Genomic DNA, 25,260 nt, shown 5'->3' on the forward strand with positions numbered 1-25,260 from the left:
AATACAATTTCTATTGGTATTTGGAACGTATGGTAATAACAACATCATGATAAGAATTCCTGGACATGTGATGTCACAAAGTATTTGTCTTTTCAAAGTAAAAGACCCTTTTTCCACAATTAAATGGAACAATACAGATTTTATATTTTTATACTGTTTTTGGGTAAAATTGAGATAAAATAATTGTTGTCATATGGCAACACCATGCAATAAAGGGTTAATGTGCTTGTACATGTGCTGTCATTTATATTGTCTGATTAAAGTTTGTTAACCCATATGGAAAAGAAATGCGAAGTGAGATCAGCGACATAAAAGCATTTGACAAAAACATGTAACAGAGTGTGCATAGATGGTTATCAAATAAATGAATACAGTGCCCAATTCTCAAGCCATTGTTTAATAAATGTCAAACTATCTATCTGACAGTTGCTAAATGTTAAACAGTGCTGCTAAATAGGAGAGAGTAGCTGGTTAGCATTAGCTTAGCTAACATGACAACAGCTAGTCTCAGCACAGAACATGTTTGATTCTGGCTAACTAAACAGTGCCACACATTACGGAACAGGCTTGATTCTGACTAACTGGCACTCTGTTGACACGAGTCTTGATGCTAACAACAAGCAGTGTAGTGTAACGCCGGCTTAAGGTTTAATATTCAGTAACTACATGTGCTACAGTGCAAACTGGCTTAACTTAGAAGCGTATAATAAAAGTTTCTTTTCCAGGCTTTGTGTTTGTTAAAATAACAAGATTTTATTCCAAATACTTTTAAATCTACTAGTTCTCTCAGTGTTCACTGGCATTTTCAAGTTGTGTAAAAAATAAATAAGTAAAATAAGTAAATTTCATCTAACAAGTACAAACAGATATGATATAATAAAAAAAACAGTCATTGACCTTTCTGGTGTCATAGGTAGCGGCTGCATGTGGACTGACCCTTACTCACAGTACCCTTACCAAAGAAGTCAATTTCCAAGAAAACAAAAACAGTGAAAAACAACTTTTTTATCATGGTGGCTGTTCTAGAATGATCCGGCATGCACACTGAGTCACCCATGACGAGCGTGTACACTGACCATGACGATCCTGATGTAAGCAGTCCTGCTTCACTCCCGCTGGACCCACATGCGAAGCCACAGGATCATGTTTTGCTCTTTTTTAATCTTGTCTTGCAGGAGAAAGGGCTGAAAATAGGCCTGAAACACCAAACACCCAGCCACAGGCTGGGGGGCTTCCCACTCCACAAGCATGTACTGCTGGGAGGGGGCGCTATGCCCTCGTGTCCTGGTTGTAATACAGGGAGAGTTTACTTAGAGAAATTTTAACCTCTGCAGTAACTACTACATATTATTCAATAACTACTATGAATTATTCAGTAATGACTATGAATTATTCAGGATCTATTATTCAGTAACTATGACGAATTACTCAGAAAACTATTATTAATTAAGCAGTAACTACCATAAATTCAGTATCAACTATAAATTATGTAATAACTGCTAAGAATTGCTAGTGCAATAATTACTATAAATTATTCTGTATGCACTGATTTATTTAGTATCTACCATGAATTATTCAGTGAAATTTTCAGTAACTACGATGAACTATGCAGCATCTACTATACATTATTCAGTAACTATGACTTCTTCAGTAACTACCATAAATTGTTCAGTAACTTCTATGAATTATTTAGTATCTACTATGAATTATTTAGTAATCACTATACATTTTTCAGTAAGTACTATGAATTATTCAGTAACCACTGTACAATTCTCAGTATCTACTATGAATTATTTAGTATCTGCTATGAATTACTCAGTATCTACTATGGATTTTTTCTTAACCACTATGAATGATTTAGTATCTACTATGAATTATTTAATAACCACTATTAATTATTTAGTATTTACTATGAATTATTTAGTAACCACTAAGAATTATTTAGTATCTACTATGAATTATTCAGAAACCACTATTAAATTTCCAGTAACTGCTATGAATTATTCAGTATCTACTAGGAATTATTCAGTAACCACTATCAAATTATCAGTAACTGTTGTGAACTGTGCAGCATTATAAATAATTCAATAACTATGACTTATTTAGTGACTGCTAATTGTTCAGTAGTTGTACAGTATCTATGAATGAAGTATTCAGTAAACACTATACATTATTCTTTAAAAGCTATTAATTAATCAGTAACTATTATCACTATGCAGTAACTACCACCAATTATTTAGTATCTACTATAAATTATTTAATATCTATTATGAACTATTCAGTAAATACTATATATTATTCTTTAAAATCTATGAATTAATTAGTAATTACTATGAATTGTTGATGAACTACCAATTAGTCTCTGCTTTGAACTATTCACCATTATGAATTATTCAGTACCTTCTATGAATTATACAGCAACTACTAGAATACAGTAACTACTGTGACTTATTCAATAACTACTGTACACTATTCATTAACAGCTATACATTATTCAGTGTCTACTATTAACACTGCAGTATTGACTATGAGTTACTCAGTACCTATTATGACTGAGCACTTTATATTACTCCTTAACAGCTCTAACCTATTCATTAATGACTATAATAGTCTAGTACCAAAACAAACTAAATAAGGGTGATCATGTGAAATAAAGTAGAAAATAAGTATAAGAAGGGATTGTAAATATGTATATTTTGGTCATTATGACTACTATGCCCATCATGTCATTTCCCGGTTGTAATGAGGGGAGAGTATGTTTAAAGAAAATGACGCATCCGTCTTATCACACTGACCTTTAAACATGTGACCTGACGCAAAGATATGCACCACATGCAAGCTGAAAAAGGAATACTTATCTGCAAAAAAGGAAAAAAGCTGACTGATGTTTAATATAACTAAAACTCTATAGTAGGACATTGGCCCACATGGTGTAAGAGCAACCTTGAGGGCCTATGAGTGAAAGAGGCAGGAAAAAGTTGCAACAAAATTATAATTTTGCAGATGTGAAATTTGTAACCTCTTCCTTTTTTAATTACATTTCAGTTTCGCTCAACTCTCAGAGCATCTAGCATTGCTCTCACAGAAGGACGAATGGCTACAGACAGACCCTTTTTTTGCCGAGTGGTGTTTTTTATGTGCTGCATTAGTGCTTCTGCATTCACTAAAGACTAAGAATAAGAGTTTAGAGAAGAAGAAAGTATCTTGCAAACATCTTGCAAACAAGAACATAAGCAGCAAAATAAACTGTGCATGGTATTTTTACATTGTATGTCACATATTCTACGGAAAAAGATCAACTGAACTTAAAGTGCAATGAGTTGCATAAAAAAAATGACTAATGTTGCTAATTATTGGAATAATAAGTGAGCTGCGTGAGATGGTGATTATTTTTGAATTGTTTTGTGTAACTGCAATTGTTTGGTTCCTGTATCACAGTGAGTGTTGTTACTAATGATATATGATATATAAGGTACAACAGTGGTTTTAAGGTCTAATTGTGAACTTTAAATAAGTTTTTCCAGGTGAAAAATACACATTTGTATCTTTTCATAACCTAATGTTTTAAAACAGAACAATAAATTAAAAAGCCTGGAGGCGAGACGGGGTGTATGGAGTCAGTACAGCTTAGAAAATATAATTTTGGTACAATTATATTCCCTGACTAAAGGTACTGAGATGTACCTTTGAGGGCACCACACCAGTGACAAGAGGGGTACGGCCCCAATGACAGCTTAGTACATGTACTGAGAGTGTATACGTGACATGAACAATGATGTCTTGCAAAATAATGTGCCTTTTTTCATTTCAAATTTTTGCATTAATATACATCAAACAAAATGTGCTATAATGTGGCAAGACAAGAATATACATATATAACTGATGTATCAAACTGCTGATGCTCTTGTTGTCTTAGCTTTCTCATTTTGGCCGAAATTTCTAAAAGAAGCTGAGCAGCAGCCAGTCAGATGGTTGATATATAGAGGTTCCGGAGCCCCCTCAGCACCCCCACTTTCCTGCATCCCTGCAATGAACACGATTTATTGTATGCAGGGGTGGCAGCATGCCTCCAAAATTGGTGGGCCAAAAAATTATAGTTTCAACAATGTAAAAAAAAAAAAAAAGACCAAATGATGAAATGCAGCTAGGCCACATCATGTCATGCTAGTAACACGTCTCTATAAACCTTTTCATGAAAAGTATCAGTGTTTTTGACTCTGGGTTCAGCCTCAGATAGCAAACTTTGCTAGCTAACATCTCAAGCTGTTTTCATACCTAGTTCATTTTTTAAAGTCTGGACCAAAGTTTGGCTTTTTGTGATGTATCTTTTTCATTTGGCTGTGTTGGTTTTACGCTGCATATTTTTTGGTCTGACTTTATTGGTCAGACATTTTTAGAGATGCAAGTGCTCTGATACATTTACCATCATGAAAATAGAAAAAGAGAAAAAGAGAGGCTTACTGTTCACATTTATCACAATCAAGGAAATAATAATGAACCTTCCTTGATCTCTGTTTCTGTCAGCTTGAATATGACCAAAGTCACCGATGCTTGGCCAAAAACACACTCTGAGATCTGTATGGTAAAGTTAAATGCATATCTTTGCATTGTTTTATTGTTCTGCCGCTATCAGCAGCATCTTGTGCTGCAGGAACGACATGAGCGCTTGTAGAGAGTAAAATGTTTAGTAAAATCACATGTTAAATTCATGTTTTAAATGGTCTTACTATGTTACTTTTCATTTTTCATGTGTTTTTCTCTGTTTCTTTTTGTTTTTCTTTTATTTTTTACTCTTGCTTTGCATGACTTTTTTCATTGTTTGTTATTGCACTATTTTGTAATGTATTGCACTTTTGTAATGTACAGTATGTCTAATGGACCTCAGGAAGAATAGCGGCTATCACGACAGTGGATAATGGGGATCCTAAAAATAAATAAACAAATAAACAAACAAAGTGTAGTAACATGAACTCTGATCACAGTACCAGCATTGTTACTGGATTAGTGAGCTGCAGCTCTGCTCACTGAACACGACTCACGAACGCTTTACTGTTTGAAATCGAGATTTTCATTGGTTCTGGCAAAGAAGTTTTTTTCAGTTTCAGGTCTATGTCAGTGCTCTGTAAGCGTGGACATCCTGACTCAAAAAAATGGTGGGGTGTCACCAGGGTACCTCGAAAAGTGGTGGGTAAAATGTGCCCTCACCCTCGTGGTTGTGGTAGCCCTGACTGTAGTGCTCAAAAATGTCTTGAGGTCACTGTTGCCAATAATCTGGACAACTAATCAAATGTTCAATCAAAAAGTGAACTTCTTTGTCTGAGAGATGATTTTGGGGCCCTGTGCTGCTGCTCTCTCTCTCTCTCTCTCTCTCTCTCTCTCTCTCTCTCTCTCTCTCTCTCTAGCAGCTCTTCATGGCCTTCATGGAGTGATCTGAGCTGTATCTATAGTCTATCATCCAGTCATAAAAGCTGTGATATGAAGTAAAATGGTGGTGCTGGAAAAAAGCCTGAATTTACACACAAAACAAAGAAGCAGAGAGAAACACACACAAACACACACAAACATAGTGAGGAAAAAGGGGTTCATAACTTCTTTTTAGCCCCTGGGAGAAAACACACGGTCACATGTGGGCAAAATACAAAACAAGAGGAAGTATGAAACAGAGAGAGAGGGAGAGAGAGAGAGAGAGAGAGAGAGAGAGAGAGAGAGAGAGAGAGAGGGAGAGAGAGAGAGAATTTAGACTCATTCAGATAGAGTGAGGAGACAAAGAGAAAGAAGAGAGAGAGAGAGAGAAAGAAGAGAGAGAGAATTTAGACTCATTCAGATAGAGTGATGAGACAGAGAGAGAGAGGAGAGAGAGAGAGAGAGAGGGAGAGAGAGAGAGAGTAAAACAAAATATGTGGGCAAAATACAAAACAAGAAAAATATGAAGTACAAAGACAGCATGCAAGAGAGAGAGAGAGAGATTGAGAGAGAGAGATTAGAATAAGCTGTGGTTAGATATGGAGAGCATCCCATCCCTCTGTTTAATATCAGAAGGTTTCCTCCTTTTGCGGGCCGGAGACGAGGATCAGGCTGCCTCTGTAATAAAGGGCCAGAGCCGCAGGTTATTTGTGAGTGGAGAGGCCGGCCGAGCACCATGATGCAGTTTGGGGTTATCACCAGTGGATATTATCATCAACTCAGAGCTATTCACCCTCCATCTGACTTTATAAACAGAAAGACGGGGTATGTGAGAGAGTGATTAGCTAAATAAAAAAAATAAAGTGCAGAAAATACAGACAAGAAGAAATAGATGGAGAGCAAAAATTAAGAGAAGGAAAGAGAGAGAAAATGAGGAATGAGGACGCGCTGTTGAGGAAAAATGAAAGATGGGGAAAAAGAGGGTAAGACAGAGAGAGACAGATAAGCATTTTCTCTGCACCTCTTAAAAAAAAGTGCATCAAAAACCTGGATTGGAAAAGCCAGAAATAGGAGATATGTAGACATATTACATTCTGTCACAAAGATCTTGTAGATTAAATGAACATTATAGAAGAATTTTAAAAATGGAAAAATAAATAAATAAATAAATAAATAAATAAATATCACACCCTACAGTTCCTGTAGTGTATTACAATCTGTCTGAATGAATCTTAGTGGATGATACAAACATTATAGAGCATCACAGACTGATTTTTATATGTAACAATACAAGCTGTATTGCCCCTACACTTCCTGTAGTGTATTACAATCTGTCAGAACGACTGTGTGGATCATATGAACGTTATAAAGCATTACAGAGCACCGTTATTTTTAAGGAAACAATGTATGACTTAATCCATCATCAACAATATTGTCAGTGTAGCCCAAGAGTTCTAGAAGTTACCTTAACATGTCTTTTGTCTCCATTAATTTTGGACTTCTTGCTGTTTAAGACCAGGTCTAAACATCTGAGTAGCTCTGAAGTGTCACTAAAGATCAGGATTTCTAGATCAAGGGTCATTTATGTGTCAGGCCTGTTACCTGTTATCAAGCCACATTTTTTTATGTGACAAAACATCTTTTTTTTGCCATTGTAATCCCACTACACACATGCTGTTTCCGCTCAGCCCTCAGCACATATACACTGATTACTGAAAAGCCTGCAGGCTCTGCTGTTTAACACATCAGGAAAGTGAATCACCTCTTATGTGTAAATTTCAGAGCCGTCGGCAGAACTGGGACAAAAACATCCAAAACAATGAGAGTCATACAGCTAATGACTAACACAGAGACTGTAAGATCAGGAGGAGTGTATGTGTGTGCAGGTATTCATCCCTTTGAGGGGACATTGGTTATCGGTACAAAATTAATGCACTGAATTTACTGTAAAATTGTTTCTGATTCAAATCAGAAATGTGTATTATATCTACATAAATGAAATCATTAATAAACCTGAGAATAAAAACCATTGTCCACTACAGATGCTCATCCTGTCTTTAAGTAAACATAAAACTAATTATCTATTTATTTTTGCAGAACTTTAAGTTGAATACAATATATTATATCAAATGTAATCATAAACCTGAACAGAACTCTAAACCAGGGGTCGGCAACATGCAGCTCCGGAGCTGCATGCAGTTCTTTTCCTGCCCTGTTGTGGCTCCACAGCAGAATTAGGTTTGTAGGTAAAAATAAAATAATCCTCCTTTGCAGTAAAATAAAGCTCTGCTGATCACTCAAACACAGTTTTACCATTTAATGGTCTTAAACACTGGAGTTAATGCAGAACTGCTAATTCACCCTTTAACCCTGAAGACTGGCACACAGACTGCTGGTCACCATAGCAACACAGAGAACAGTCTCACCTAGCTAGTAGCTAACTAAACAGTAAAAAGATAGATTTAAGAGAAACAAGAGAAACAAAGTTGTGAAGCTGACATCAGCTTCTTGTTCACCAGTTTCTTGTTTTAATTTTTCCATTCCACCTTAAATTGTGCAGCAGTTACATTCTGATACCCCAGGCAACATTAAAGGTGGAACAGGAAAATTTGAACGAGAAGCTGGTGAATGAGAAGCTGACTATGATTATTCCACTTTTGTGGAAAGGTTTCCTGCCAGAGATGTGAGAAAAGTGTCTATAGCTGAGCTCAAGCTTAAAGCAGAGTAAAGTAAGTCTGTGTTTTTGTTTGTATCATATATTTAGCGTATACTAGTACATTAGCACATACTGAGACACATTTACAGCCAAGATGGTAAAATGGACATAAAATGTTGTGGCTCTCAAGGTGGTTTGATTTTTATTGAACGGACAAAATGGCTCTTCTTAGCATTTGGGCTCCCGACCCCTGCCCTAAACTAAAAGTCAACTTGAAGCCAAACCTACCCTTGACTAATGATTTTTCAGTTTTTGGCATAACTTGAAAATGTCTGTTGCCCTTTACGTATTATGTAAATTTCATGATGAATGGGCCAAAATTAAATGGCCCAAAATTACATAGAAAAGTCTGGTTCCATTGACTTACATTAAAAGTAAAGTATGTTTTTCCTGTGTTGTGTAAAGTTACCTTTTTGGAGATACAAGGTTTTGTTCTGACAGCAGCAACATGTTAAATTCAGCAAATAAACAGTAACTGTATATTAAAATGTGTGTGTTCTCTGTAGAGAATATGTTAACTTGTTTTCACATAGAAAATCAAGAATGTCATTTTTACTTTTACATTTGACTGTATTATACCAACACTTTGAGCTTTTAATCTGTTTTTACTTGTAATAGTGTCATTGTAAAATGTTGTATTCATATGGAAATGATGTACACGTTTGAATTAAATACACTTAGTACTCCATTTTTACAGTGTAATAATATACGGAAGAAAAAACTAAAATCTAAATATACCAATACACACTAGTGTGCATGTGCAAGGCCTTCCAAAAGAAAGGCCAAAGCAGCAGCTGCCAAAAGAATGAAGTACTTCACTTCTTCACCATTAAAACCCCCAACACACATCTGCAAGTTTCTATCACAGATTCTTACCACAAGGCTCGAACCACAACAAAACAAATACACAGTCTATGATCTCTCACACAGGAACCAGCAGAGTGGGAGAGTGTGTGTGGGTGGGTGTGTGTGTGTGTGTGCAACATTGTGGGGACAAAAAACTGTTCATACACTCATGTTGTGGGGACCACAAGCTGGTCATCCCACCTTGTAAATCATTCAATTTTAAGGTGAGGTAAGGGTTAAGATTAGGGTTATGGTCTGGCTAATAGTAGTTCTGGTTAAAGTTTGGGTAAGTCTCCAGGAAATTAATCGAGGTCTAAGTAATGGCCCCACAATTCGCAGAAACAAGATTGTGTCTGTGTGTGTGGATGGGGCTGGCAGATGTGTAACAAACTAATAATAAACAGACACATTTTTAACCACAAATCCTACAAACGATTAACTCTTACAGGTCTATGGTCATTTCTGTCATTTTTGTCAATCAATTTAAATGCAATTACATAATAGGGTAATTAATTATGCAGCCAGTTACATAATAAATTATATTTGCATTCAATTTCCATTCCATATGGACAGGTTAAAGTCTGAACTCTGACTTTTTCTGTTTGGTTTGATGTCAAAAATGACATCAAATATCTCTTTTTCTACTTACAAACACAACTGTGGTATAGACTGAAAATTTACAATCTGCACTTTCCACCAATTTCTCCACTTGAGTGAGCTATGAGTGACAAAATATACAACGGCACCAAGTTTTTGTAACCGCTGCCAATAACAAAGCCTCTAAGGCTGGATTTACATGGAAAAACTTTCACGCAGCTCACAACCTGTTATCAGTTGCGTGAAAATTTTTCCATGTAAAGCACAGCTATTGGCTCATGAGCCAGTGAATGCTGTCATTTTATTGGCTCCTGACTGAAGCATCTTCATGATCTAGTGTGTACTTAATGTAAATCATATGTAAATGTGCTGTTGGTTGGCTAGTTCTTGATTTCACACACTGAAGCAGATTGATCATTTGTGCTGAAATCTCTACGTTTCCATGTCTCAAGTAGTTCATACGTCATTAAAGGCAGTCAAACCTACACTCTTTTTAATGCAGCTGATAAGTAAGGGCCAATCTGCCCATTGTTTTTTTCCCCCAAACAACAGGCAACAGTTTAATCCCCCCCCCAAAAAAACATGTTCCAATGGATGTGTAGAAAAGATTTCTAAATTTCATTTTCGTGTTGTTTTTATGGTTTATGTTCATGAAAAGGCTTTTAGAGCTGAGCAAAAACAAACAGCTTCTTTCCAGAGTGAGTGCACTAGAATATTAGTCCAAAATCAAATCATCACATTTTCGACAAGTACGTGGAAACTAGCCATGTTATTTTAATAGTAATTTATTATTGTGGAGTGCTAAAAATCACCTGGAAAAAGTCATAAAAATGTAAATAATATTATTCAGCTCAGTTGAAATTGAATATGAAGACATGTGACTGGCAGTAAGATTACAATTTTTTTCCGTGTTTTTGGACCCAAAGGTATTTGGACAAATTCTTGACAAAAACAGTTATTTATAGCATCTCCATTAAACAAACAAGTCAAGTCCATTGGATTCAAAGCCAAATCTGAACCTGAAACCACTCAAGGATCAGCGTGGCTTGGAGTGGATCTATTTTCCAAAACATCTCCATGTCTGAGGGGTTGTTTTTGTGGTGCAGGGACATGTTGTGTCTCTCCTGAGAAAAATACAGCTCATTTCCGGGCAGCCGTGTGGATGGAGTAGGTGGGCATTGGGGGAAATTTAGCCTAGCGTGCCTCTCTCTGCTGTTTTTCACGATTTGGGGGATTTTTTCTTTCGTCTCTAAACACAGCGCCCCCAGCCTGGTCAGCTGGACAGTGTTTTCAGTGTGTTTTTAACGTGGTGCGAGCTACAGCTGAGTTGCTGTAACACTTTTTTTTTGCTTGTTTGAATGGAATGCAGGCCTTGGATAAGAGCCGCAGGGGAAAATAAAATCCAAACGCTCCACTACGGTCAGACCACAGAGAAAAATAGAGCAGGGCAGAGATAAATAGACCCTAAATAGATCTATTTGGCCTTTTCACAGCTTTTTCTTGGGCAGTTCAGGTACAGTTCAGGTACAGTCCAGGTATAGTGGGCTATGGGCCAGCTAAAGGTTCAGTAAACTGCCTTTATGATATGGGATGGTCAATATAGGACCGTACACACCGTACAGTGAATAGATTTAGGCAGTTTAGCCACACCCATTCACGCTGAAGTTAAAAGGAGTGTTTCAGTGTGGACTGCTTTTTGAGTGAGGCATACTACAGGACAACCAATCAGAACAGAGCTCATTTACATATGTCCGTTCTAAAGGCACAGTAAAAAAAGCCTTTATTATTCAAACAAGTGAAGAAAGGTGGGAATATAATTATGTAAAAATGAATTATGGGCAGGGCAGCACGGTGGCTCAGTGGGTAGCGCTGCGTGGGTTTCCTCCGGGTACTCTGGTTTCTTCCCACAGTCCAAAAACAAGCAGTTAAGCTAATTGGACATGCTAAATTGCCCCTAGGTGTGAGTGTGTGAATGTGTATGTCTGTCTGTCTGCCCTGCGATGGACTGGCGACCTGTCCAGGGTGTATCCTGCCTTCCCAATGACAGCTGGGATAGGCTCCAGCACCCCACCGTGACCCAGAAGGATAAGCGGTTTGGATGATTGATGTATGAATTATGAGTGTTTTTGGAACATACAATGAAGTGCCAAAAGTAATGGGATAGCAGTATGTAAATTGATTATGAAGTGGCGTTACCTCAGGAGACCTGTATAACTTGTGAAGTGTTATCCCGTGCATGAGGTTGAACACTGGCCATGGCAAGGCGACGTGAATTATGAGTTTGAATGAGGCATGGTTGTGGGTCCCAGATGGGACATTCCATTTCCAAAGTTGTGTGGGCATTTAACATTCCTCAATTCACAATGTCATATGTGTACCAGGAATACATCGTTAAAGGCATTACCACCCACAGTTGACAGCACATTGGCCGCTAACAGGTCCTCAGCGAACGTAACCGGCAGCGTCTGGCTAGAATTGTCTGCACAAACAGACAAGTGACTCTGGCAGAAATCACATCCACATTTAAAGCAGGAGGCCCCACATACAAATCCCGCAGGTTAAGGCCGTGTTCTTTAGCTTTAATGGGATATGGGAGCAGAAGACCCACTAGAGTGCCTCTGTTAACACCACAACACCGGACACAGTGCCTCACATAGGCTCAAGAGGTCGCTAATGGTAGGGTTCGTGTGACACAGACCCCATGAAGCCATGGACCCTACTTGTCAACGAGGCATTGTGCAGGCTGGTGGTTGTTCCATACTAGTGTGGGGTGTGTTCTTATGGCATGGGTTGGGCCCACTGGTCTGCCTAAACACATCCTTGACCGGTGACTGCTTCATTTCACTGTTTGGTAACCATTTGCAGCCCTTCATGGACTTCATGTACCCCCACAATGATGGGATATTCTAGCAGGATAATGCACTGTGCCGTCAGACCCAAGTTGCCCAGAATTGGTTCAAGGAGCATTCTAGAGAGTTCCGACAAATGATGTGGCCTGCACGTTCACCCGACATGAACCCAATTGAGCATTTATGGGATGTGGTGGAGAGATCCATTCGCACCTGTGATCCTGCACCTACAAATACCATGTAGCTGTGGGTGTCTATCCAGATGGCATGGCTCAACATCCCTCCAGACATCTTCTGTCCATGTAGATTTGCTGCACTTCACCGGGCTAGAGGGGGTCCTACACGATACTAGTTCCTGTCCCGTGACTTTTGGCACGTCAGTGTAAACAGATTTTGCAAAATGACTGATTGAATGGTTAAGATGTAAACAAAGTCATTCAGAGTGGTTAGTGTGAAATGCTCCATTCTAGATAAACTTACAAGGTCAGAATTGTACAGTGGTGGTGATAGGAACCAGATGTCCACCTGTACAAGTGACCTCACAGAAAGTTATTACATGCAATGGTTGTAAACTGACTTGTTTCATAAAATTTACAATAATTTTGAGAAGCATAGATGGCAGAGAGATACATATGTAAGGCAAAATATCCCCCAAATAATATTTACTATTCCTTGTTTACCACTATTCTACCCTCAATAACATTACACATAAAAACTCAGACGGCTTATGTAGGTTCACTCTTGCTTTTGGACAGTAAATAAAATAGCCACATTTCTGATTGTATAGACAAATGAATCTGTAAGTTTGTCCACCATTTCACATCTTTGTTTGCATCTCAGTAATTGAATTATCCAGTAAGCTTGAAAAATTGTGGGAATTCCCCTTTAAGCCGTACTAGTACGGCTGCTATCCACCTCTGACTGGCACTGCGTCTACTGTGCCTCATCTGAACCCCTTCGCACTCCGCTCGCTGTGTGTTTTCATTATTTCTGCCTTGCTGACTCACTCACATGACTTCATCCACAGCCTGGACACTTCAAAGCTGGAGCCTCTAGGCAGGAAGGACCAGGACTGCTCTGGACTGGATGATCGCAGGGCTATCGGGTGACCATGACTTCATAGTGGCCTAAAACTGCGGGGCGGCTAGCGTCAGCAAAGTTAACACACCTGCATGAGTGCTGTGGTATATGGGCCTGTGCGGATGTCAGGTGAAGGTGCAGTCAGAGGACACAGTGCTGTAGCAGGCCAGTGGGTGTGTTTTTGTTTGTTGACTTGTGTATTTATCTCTTTGTGGGGACCCAATCCACCCAGTTTGATTAAAACCTGAGCATTTAGTGAACATTTGACCACTGTTCTAAAGTTCTCCTTGCTACTGCTGCTACTGCAGAAATACAAGAAGAACCACATTTGAAACAAACAAAAACAAACGAACAAAAGAGCTTGATATGCTTGATTTGAATGAACTGTTTCTGTGATGTCACAAAAACTAACATATTTACATATATTCAGCCTACAGCGGTTTAGCTCCAGCCATTCAGAGCGAAGTTGTAAGGAGTGTTTCAGCCTGGACTGCTGTTTGAATGAGGTGCAATGCAGGGCTGCCAATCAGAACAGAGCTCATTTACATGTACATGTCTTAAAGGCACAGTAACAAAACTATCTAGGTCATGTAAGAAGAATTATGACTGTTTTTGGTTCCAAAATTCAAGAGAACTGGTCAGAGTTGCACAAAATTTACATAGGCATATTCCTTCAAATAAAAAAATCACAAATCTGAGTCCAACCCAACCCAAGCCTGATTGTTGTAAATGAAAAATCGTCCCAAACTCGGCCCCAAAACCATTTTGTAGGCCCTGTTGGGCTTGAGTCATATCGCCGACCTGTAGTAAACATTAGGTTTAGAAATATGCATAAAATATGAGTGTAAGAGTTGAGTGAAAAGCCTCACAAAGACAGGAATACAGACTAGAGTGTGTGTGTAGTCTACTATACATGGGAATTTGCACTGCTGACTCAGATCTATCTCCATTTTCCCACTGCAGTGATGTGGTCAGTCCAGACCGAGAGAGAGAGAGAGAGAGAGAGGATGGTAGAGTCAGGTGTGTGAGTGATGTGGTATCCTGGACTGAGCTCCATGAGGAAATCATTACAGCTCCACCTCCTCCATCATTTTCAGCAGGAGCAGATCACCATCAGAACGCCAACCGTCCAGCACAATCTGGGATCCATACATGCACACTGCAAGAAAAGCCACCATGCTTGACCCATGCCATAGAAGGAAGAACATCATAGAAGAACCTATTTGCTTCCCTAAAGAACTTTTTGATGTATTATGCTTTCCAGAACCATTTTTGTAAATGACATGCAAATAAAGAACCTTCACTCTAGGGTTCCTGAGTGGTGCAACCATTGGGCATCATTCTCCAATATCTTCCTAAGTTTGTTCTTAAATGTGTTCTTGAGAAAGGTCCTAAGAATCTACGTCAGATTCATGACGTGTTCTCAAACCGCAGAATTGTTTGTATCTTTGTGCTCTTGAGTGTGTGTAGATTCTGTTCTTACCTAAGAACAATTCAGAATAAGAAAACGTATCAGGCTGTTTTATTTCCAACATATTATATTCACCAAATAAACAGTAATTGTGCATCAAAATGTGCCGGAGTGTGTTCTCTGTAGAGGATGTGTTCACTTATTTATAGAAAAAACAACAAAGCATGTACATTGACCAGAAGCGCACAAAATTTTACATATGACTGTAATAGTGTGGAAAAGAAATCTTTATTTTGCCAAAACCTGCTCTTTATATCAAGGAATGCTGAAGCTAAACACACCCCAAGGGATTAGCACATACCTGCTTAATGCTAACCATTTGGAAGGATCCGTTAAAAGACAAACAACAGTGAAAAAAATATCAAAGGAAAATAAGTGTCCCCAAACTTTTGATGATCAACACAGGCTAATACAGAACATCCCAAACAAGAAAACACAGCAACGGCTTGACTAGTACAGTAACCTTGTTACTGTTTTTGTCTTCTTCTAAAACATCACATCACCAGACTGAGGCTTTCTGGCTTTTGGTCATGCAGTCTTTGTCCACTTTGGTCTTTTTACAGAGTTTGTTGGTGCCTGTGTAAAGTGACCTGACCCCAAACGTCCTCTAAACACCAGCCCATGACCCCCGTAGCACACACACACACTCCTTCAGAACAGCTGACTCCTGCTGGATGAGGTTTGGCCTGGAAAGTCCCTGGCCAGGAGCGCACTAGATCTGTGGGCTCCGCACACATGCACACGCTCTCTGGGTTTGTTTTGCTGGCGCTGAGGGGGGAAGTGGTCGTTAGTGCTGCAGCAGCCCAATAAAAGCTGGTGAATCAGGACGGAGGGAGAGAGGAGGGGATGAAATGAAATGATGAGGTCTTTTTGAGAAGGGTGAGGGGGCAGCAAATGTTTGGAGGCAACACTAATGTTGTAAAAATAAACATAAACCTTTACTAATTGTAAGTTTTTGAATATGTTTATTAAACTTAGAACAACAAGCTTTAACCTTTTCTTTAGCTATGAGGCTAATGTAGCTAATAAGTAGTGTAAGTGTATGGCCCACCCATAGGCGACATTTGAGACTTATGTCAGGGCCGTAAGCCATCTTAGGCAACTATATAGTAAGTGTAAAACCTATATTTTGCAAATAACCTATATTTATCAAAGTTTAAACAATATCCGACCTTAGTGAAGTGCAAGACGGTGCCAACCGCGAATGGCATCAAATGCACTGCCTGTTTTTTCCAGGTCCACGTGAACGGCCTGTTTAGTATACAGCACTGCAATGTCAGATGGTCTTTCGAGTCACAGTGTTTTACATGTAAGTTTTCAATTGACACAAGCAAGAAAAGTTTGCATGATGCACTGCTCACTGGCGCGGTCAGAAACAACTTGAAGAGGTTAACGACGTTTACTAGGCTATCGCCTAGATGACTAAATCTAGGTAGATCTAATAGATCGCCTAAAGCTGTCGCTTTAAAAGTGCTAAAGGTTGATCAAAGCCGATTTCTTCTGACGCATAGTGCTGAAGAGGGACAGCTCTGCCCTCGTCTCCTCTTTGGGAAATCCATAGCATAGACAAACAAATGCCAGGTCCGCTTTAGTGTGTGTTCTAGAGCTGAGGAGGTTGTTCAGTGTGATTAGGTTTTCCATGTCATTTTTCTGAAACCGATGACAGATTTCTTGAACGTTTTTGTCCAGTACACCAAAAAACTATTCCTTGTAGTAACCCATAGCAGAGCATCTGATGCAGTTACTGTCTCTTTGCCGGACCTCCTTCGTGGACTCTGTGGGTCTTGGTAGTTGTTTTTAATGCACACGTCAACCACGTGCGTCTAGAGTTCTTGATAGTCGCTATATACTAGCTATATACCGGTGTCTGCAGTGCTTTCAATAGTACATTGCATTGCATTAAACCTCGTCACATCAGAATACAAGCTGCCCCCTAGTGTCGTGGAGATCAGTCCCTATACATAGTAGATAGTTTCGACAAATGTCAATATTCCATAATTAAAGTGAATTGACAAACATTTTAGCAGGGGCCAATGGACTCCCTGGCTCCCCTCCCAAATGTCGACCATGAGCCCGCCAGTTAGCATGGTGCTAACAGCAACAAATCAACACACTTGAGGATGTGGTTTGTGAAACTGTATGTCATACTGTTGTCTGTAAAAACTGAACAACTGTGTTGCATATTATGTGTGGCATTCAGGGGTCCTATGCATTAGTTTTTTTTTTGGAAAACTTCTCCAACCTTGATTGGCTGCTAACTCACTAGCTTCAATTGCGACAAAATATTTGGTTTGACAGTTCCTGTTCTGGAATTGCTCTTTTCTAGTTGTCTTTGGTTTGAGAAATGAGTAACAATTCACTCTACCAAACTGGGAAATTGGGCAAGTTTTCACATTTACAAATATGCAATGGTATATCGTACAGTTTTTCAACCCAGGCATCCTGGATACCATTGTTAGGCAATGAAAGACCAACTAGGTGAACCAGTTTGCTACAGCGCCACCCTGAGGCAGATTAGTGCTGCATCTGTAGTTAGGTAAAAATACCAAAGTCAGAAGCCTTTATTATTTTATTATGGGTTAAGCAGGATAACAATGAGCTTTCCCTGAATTTGTATTTGAATGTCTATTTTTTTTAACTGACAGCATAACATCATGTTTTTCATGGACGTTGCAGAATTTTCATTTCGAGACATTCAGGAAATTCATTTGTTTAATTAGGGATTCCCAGACCCCATAGGACCCCCTGTGTTTTGAACCTTTTTAACATAGTTAAAAACAGTAGCAGCGTTTTGTCCGTACCTTTGTCCATGCTTTAAGATAATAGTGTGTCATACAGTGTCAGAAACCGCAGCCTCAAATGATGATTTCTCCCTGTTAGCATCATGCTAATTGGTGGGGTATAAGCTTCTATTGCAAAACTAGCTCCAGTGCAAAACTTCTGACAGCAAACATGTCATTAGTATTGATTGCAGTGTATGTAAGGGGAAAATTGAGTCAGTTTGATGTTCCACTGAACTGTTGTGTTCATATGGAACAGATGGGATTTCAGTTGAGTTTTATTGCAGCTTAATCAGAGCCACCTGATTCAGATGCTTCTGAATCAGGGGTGTTACATCAGGAGCTTGGAAAGCGATTACTGACCAGGTCCATGATTTCATTTCAGTATGAATCTGCAGTGTGTAGTTTTTACAGTCAGGCAGTATTAACTGTGGAGTGATTTTAATCCAGTATGAATCTGTATGTTTCAGCCTGTTGTGCTTGTCTTGTTGGTGATTTAAAAATATTTTTTAAACATTAAAAAAAATCACTGCTTGCTTTCCAAGTTTTGGCTTTTAGCCAAGTTTTTGGGTGAGTGTGTGTACCCCCCACCTCCCGCTCTTGTCTTTTTACATCCGAGCTGTGCTTAGCGTTGGAGGCACATCACAAACACGCATGGTCCGCATTACCCCTCTTTTTTCTTTCTTTCTCTCGCTCTCTCTCTCTCTCTCTCTCTCTCTGATGAGTGTTCAGAAGCTATATTTAGCCCTCTCTCTCTGACTGTGTGCTGTTTCTCACAAGCGTGGGCCAGACTTACTGTAACAGTGCGTGCAACTGTACCAATGAGTGTGTGCGTGGGTCTGGACACGAAGACTTTTCTACCTTCGCTTTCTTTTTTTCAGGATGCTGTTTTAAAACTTCGTTTCCAAGAAATGTTCAAACTCATGTAATGTCATGATTATATCATGACTGTATTTTTAGGAGTGGCTGCAGATTTTCACTTCTTGATGTCCCACACTGAAAGCTTCTGCTGCTTCTGTCAGTCTTACATCTCTAAATGTAAAATAGCTTAGGTCCTTTTTCAACAGGTTTTTGGTTTTATTGCAGTTTGTTCTTTGTTTGCAGTTTGTTGCACTTTTTGCTTTTGTGTAACTTCATGCTTTTTATCATCAAAATATCATATTTTTACAGTTACAAAGTACTATAGCTCAGATTCAGTAGAACCTCAGCTGATGACATACACTAGAATATGAGATATTAGTCCATAAACTAACTTAATAAACACTTCTATATACTAGAAGAAGGGATATTAGACAATAAACTAACTTATTAAACACTTCTGTATACTAGCATAACAAATATTAGTCAATAAACTAACTTAATAAACACTTATATATACAGGCCTAAAAAAGTTTGGACGCTGTGCAAAATGTAAATAAAAAGAGAATGCAATTATAGGCAAATCATTTAAACCCTATATTTAATTGAAAATAGTACAAAGACAAAAAATCAAATGTTGGAACAGAGAAATTTTATTGTTTTTTGAAACATATTTGCCCATTTTGAATTTGATATCAACAACACATTCCAAAAAAGTAGAGACAGGGGCAACAAAAGGCTGGCAAAGTTGTGTAATGCTAAAAAAAACACCTGGTGGTTGATTGGCAACAGGTCAGTAACATGATTGGGTATAAAAAAGCATCCCAGAGAGGCTGAGTCTTTCAGAAGTAAAGATGAGGAGAGGATTCATGACTTTTTGAACGACTGCACAATCAAATAGTGCAACAATTTAAGAATAATGTTTCTCAATGTAAAACAGCAAAGAACTTTTTGCTTTTCATCATATACGGTACATAATATCATTAACAGATTCAGAGAAACTGGAGAAATCTATGTATGCAAGGGACAAAGCCAAAAACCAGTATTTGCTGGATGTGACTTTGGGTCCTTCAGACAGCACTAGCATTAAAGACAGACATGATTTTGTACAGAAAATCACTGCATGGGCTCAGAAACACTTCTGAAAACCGATGTCTGTGAAAACAGTTCATCACTCTAAAACGCAAAGAAGAAACCATATACAAACAGGATCCAGAAACACCGCCACCTTCTCTGGGCCTGAGGTCATTTAAAATGGAGGTGAAGTGGAAAAGTGTCCTGTGGTCTGACAAATCAACATTTGAATTTCTTTTTGGAAATCATGGACACTGTGTCCTCCGGGCTAAAGACTACTCAGTTTGTTATCAGTGCACAGTTCAAAAGCCAGTATTCATTAGTGCATTAGTGCACATGGCATGGTGATGTGCACATCTGTAAAGGCACCATTAATGCTGAATAATAAATAAATGTTTTGGCAACATATGCTGCCATTCAGACAACGTCTTTTTCAGGGAAGGCCTTGCTTATTTCAGCAAGACAATGTCAAACCACATTCTGCATGTATTACAACAGCATTGCTCCATATTAAAAGAGTCCCAGTACTGAACTGGCCTGCCTGCAGTCCAGATCTGTCACCACTGAAAACATTTGGTGCATTATCAAATGAAAAATACAACAAAGGAGACTCCGAACTGTTAAGCAGCTGAAATCCTATGTGAAGCAAGAAGGAGAAAACATATCTCTTTCAAAACTAGAGTGTTGTTAAAAGAAGAGCTGATGAAACACAGGGGTAAACATGTCCCAGTCCTGACGTTTTTGTAACGTGTTGTTGGCATCAAATTTAAAATTAAAAATCAAAATCTATAAAATTTCTCAGTTTCAACATTTGATATGTTGTCTTTGTAGTATTTTCCTTTAAAATATGGTTTACATGATTTGTATATCATTGCATTCTATTTTTATTTACATTCTGTCCCAACATTTTGGAAATGGGGTTGTACTAGCATAAGAAATATTAGTCCATATGCTTACTTAATAAACACTTCTTTATACTGGCATAAGAAACATTAGCCTATAAACAATCTTATTTAACACACTTTTGCATTATAATAAGAGAGATTACTCGATAAACAACCACAGTTAATCTCTTACATACTAGAATTTGAGATATTGGTCCATTAATAACATCAGTAAACATACATTACAATGAGAAGCATAGTCCACAAACAGTCTTCAAAAACTCCCCTATATACTAGAATATGAGACATTTGTCCAAAAACAACCTCAAAAATCTCCTGTACATGAGAAAAGGAGATACTAGTCCATAAACAACCTCAATAAACATCTCTACACACTAAAGCACTAAACTTTTAGATCATAAACACTCAGGCAGACAAGAAAATGTGATATTAGTAAATAAAATAACTTCAAGAAAACTCATATACACTAAAAAAGGAGATACCAGTCCATAAACAACCTCAATAAATATCTCTACACACTAGAAAAGTAGACACCAGTCCATAAACAACCTTAATAAGTATCTCTACACACTAGAAAAGGAGATACCAGTCCATAAACAAGCTCAATAAAGATCTCTACACACTAAAGCAGGAGGTATTAGTTCATTAACACTCATACAGACAAGAAAATGTGATATTAGTGAACAAAATAAACTTCAAGAAAACTCATATACAGTAGAGGCGATATCAGTCCATAGACAACCTCAATAAACATCTCTACACACTACAAAAGGAGATACCAGTCCATAAACTACCTCAATAAACATCTCTATGCACTAGAAAAGGAGGTTCAAGTGCATAAACAACCTCAATAAACATCTCTACACACTAAAGCAGGAGATATTAGTTCATAAACACTCATATAGACAAGAAAAGGTGATATTAGTGAGTAAAATAACTTCAAGAAAACTCCAATACATTAGAAAAAGAGATACCAGTCTATAAACAACCTCAATAAACATCTTTATGAACTAGAAAAGAAGATACCAGTCCATAAACAACCTCAATAAACATCTCTACACACTACAAAAGGAGATACCAGTCCATAAACAACCTCAATAAACATCACTATGCACTAGAAAAGAAGATGCCAGTCCACGAACAAAATCAATTAACATATCTACACACTAGAAAAGGAGATACTGGTCCATAAACAACCTCAATAAACATCACTATGCACTAGAAAAGAAGATGCCAGTCCACTAACAACCTCAATTAACATATCTACACACTAGAAAAGGAGATACTGGTCCATAAACAACCTCAATAAACATCTGTATGCACTATAAAAGGAGATAGCATTCCAAAAACAACCTCAATAAACATCTCTATACACTAGAAAAGGAGATACTGGTCCATAAATAACCTCAATAAAGGAAATATAGGAGATATAAGTCAACTTCAATAAACAATCTTACATACTAGAACAGGGCTGATCTGGCAGCAGAGACTGCTCTATATGAGTTAATGCCTGTCTACATGACCAGTGCATTCTGCAGTGCCCTTCAAGTAATGCTGTGCAGAAACTTCTCCACTTCAGCGGCTGTTCTCTAAGTGTCTTTGCTGAGGGACCCCCAGTAGGTTCTGCAGTGAAAACAGATGGAGTAGCAGCAGAGGCGACGATCACACCCCACCAGGGCACCACCGGTAGGGCAGAACTTTATGCCCCTGCCCCCTGTGCCCCTGCCCTGCCACAGAGGGACACCTTGGCATCCTGCAGCCTGGCAGATGTTTTTGGGGTGCCACCGTTTGACTCCACTGTGGGGGTGATACCCCGAAACGTAAGTTCATCCTCATCCTGTGCTTCCTCCTGACTGAGTTAACCGCCATAGGTTACTCATCCTTCACGCCTTTTCTTACACACTTAAAAATGATGGTTCTTCAAGGGTTATTTAAAAAAGAAAATGGTTCTATATAGAACCGTGAACACTCAAAGAACCCTATGCATGATTAAAGGGTTCTTTGCATCGTGCAAAAGTTCTTGAGATTGATGGAGAATGTGCTGTAGATGGTTCTGTATAGATAGTTCTATGTAGAACCTTTTTGAAAACGGATCTATATAGCACAAATAAAGGTTCTTCTATTGTTACAAGCTTGACATCGTAACCACAGAAGAACCCTTTTCATGATTAAATAATTATTATTATATCATTAAATTATTTATGTAGTAAACTTTGCAAAGTGCAGATTATAAACTTTCACTTTCTGTGGATGTTTCAGAAAAATGTCCTTACAGACACAAAGTGTGGATATTTTTGTGAAACTGGGGGAAAATTTAGACCCTGTATGACTCTAATCTAGTTTGCAGCACACAATCCACAATGTTCTACAGCATCGCTGGACCACTGCATAACCTCCAAGAAAACCCACTCAACAAAAATGCAAGAATCTCTCTCTCCATCCCTCTGTTCCTCACCTCCTGTGGGCTATTTAGGAGCAAAAGAGAGCAGTTCGCCCTGACCTAATCACTTATGTTTAGTCATGAGGGAACATATCTCTCCATATTCAACACGGACTCCTGCGAGTCACCCACCCAAAAGTTCTCAAGTACACAGAGAACAAAAAGTCCACATGAACTCACCCAGGCCTCAGTGAGAGGGGAGAAAATGTAGTGGTTTTTATGATTGTGCAGAAGCAGAGAGCATGTGGGAGAGATGTTTGGATACATGTAGTCATACATTACTCACAAAGCAAAATGTATTATGCGTATATGAAGAGATAAACTGCATGTTTTTTTCCACTGCTTAACCCTTAGAAGTCTAGAGCTATTGTAGTCATTTTGCTATACGATTTAAATGTAATTATATAATTAAGTTAAAAAAAAAACAACTTATTCATTCTCTTCTTAACATTCGGCTACGGACTAAAATTTGCAACTTCGCTACTCCTACTACAGTTTTCGGGCTAGGACTAAGAAACTTCATAGGATCATAGAGCCTATTCCTGAATAAGTTACTTGTGTTCTTTTAACTGATTCAGCTTCTGGTGTTTGTATTGAGATTAATAGCTGAGATTAATAACTGATCATCACATTGATTTTTCAGTCTACTCAGGCTTTAGCAGAGATCAGTAACACTGAGATTAATAACTGATCATCACTTAGATTTATCAGTCTACTCAGGCTTTAGCAGAGCTCAGTAGCACTGAGATTAATAACTGATCATCACTTTGATTTATCAGTCTACTCAGGCTTTAGCAGAGTTCAGTAACACTGAGATTAATAACTGATCATCACATTGATTTATTCTTCTACTCAGGCTTTAGCCGGACCTTTAGTGTTTGTAAAGAACCCATTAATTGAGTCCTCTTTAGAGTTTGTCTAATCAGCCTGTTATTTAGTGCATACATTTTGTGTTCCAAAGGGGGGTATTGCATGTTGAGAAAATGCTGTATGCATAAACATTCACATTTTTTTTTGTCATTGCTAAGGAGAAGTGGTCAAAAATTCACCCTCATGCATTCCACACTAGGCCTTCATTAGGTCACAACAACAAACCTCACACAGCTGTTACTAATACCAACACCTAATCAGTCATATGACACAGCCTGTGATTAGTGAATTGCAAAAATAGGACAATAACAATAAAAACAAAAAAGCTCAATGTGGACTGTTACGGCCGAGAACCAAGCAGGACACTAACAGTCACACGTTGTCCATCCATGTTAGACACACAGATCCCTATTTTCACTACAGTCCAACACAAACAACATGTACATAAACTTTGAACTAACAACAACAAATTTTAAAGACTCTTCTACCGGCACAGGCACCTCCCAGGAGCCCATGCCTGTGGCTGCTCTGCCTCCTGCACAAGCCAGTAGCGGGACGCTACAATATTGTATTGCTGCCTAAAATTTCAGCCCCTTCTGAAACACCTTCCCGCGTCCCTGGCAGAAGTATCTAGTCAAGTTTGTGTAGACAGATACAGCTGTCACACTGAGAGAGCCAAATCAAGCATTTGTTCATGTTCCCTGTAAAAGGGTTTTAACTGAATTTGACTTGCTTAACTATGACGTTAGTCTGCTGTTTTGCTGATGACTGTTGCTAAATGTTCTCAAAGGCCCACATTTGCTCCTAGCTAGCTAGCTAACAGTGTTTGTAGTTCAACTCCTTAAATGGCCAGGGCCCAACGGGGGGTCCAAAGTTTTATTACACACTTTTAGAATCTAAAAATAGTTCAACCAGCTTGCATTTAAGTCCCTGAAGTTACCAAATAATAAGACTTAGTGTGTAATAATGTAATTTTAAGGGGTTAAAGGTACAGTAAGCAATGCTAATCTAATACAATTTTAGCCAAAGTCAGCAAATATCTCTTCACAGTCCACTAACTGTCCATTCTGTGTGCATGCTGGGAAAAAAAAATCTGGTGTTTGAACACAGTTCAGATAGGGAGAAGGGGAGGGGCTATGTGCTGAAATCTATGCATTTTCAAAAAGAAGAGACGGCCGAGAAAAAGCTAAAGAGGAGAAGATCTGAAGAACCAAGATTGAGAAAGAAGTTCTTAGATCAGGCAAGGGTGAAGGGCTGTGTTAACATAAGTGAGGGTATTTCCTATTCACCTGCTCCTTGTTCAAATTTCCCCATTCCACCTTAAATGGTGGATAAAAATTCGAACAAGAAGCTGCCAAAGCTGACTTCAGC

The sequence above is a fragment of the Colossoma macropomum genome, unplaced genomic scaffold (genome assembly GCF_904425465.1).
Source record: "Colossoma macropomum unplaced genomic scaffold, Colossoma_macropomum, whole genome shotgun sequence".
NCBI lineage: Eukaryota > Metazoa > Chordata > Actinopteri > Characiformes > Serrasalmidae > Colossoma > Colossoma macropomum.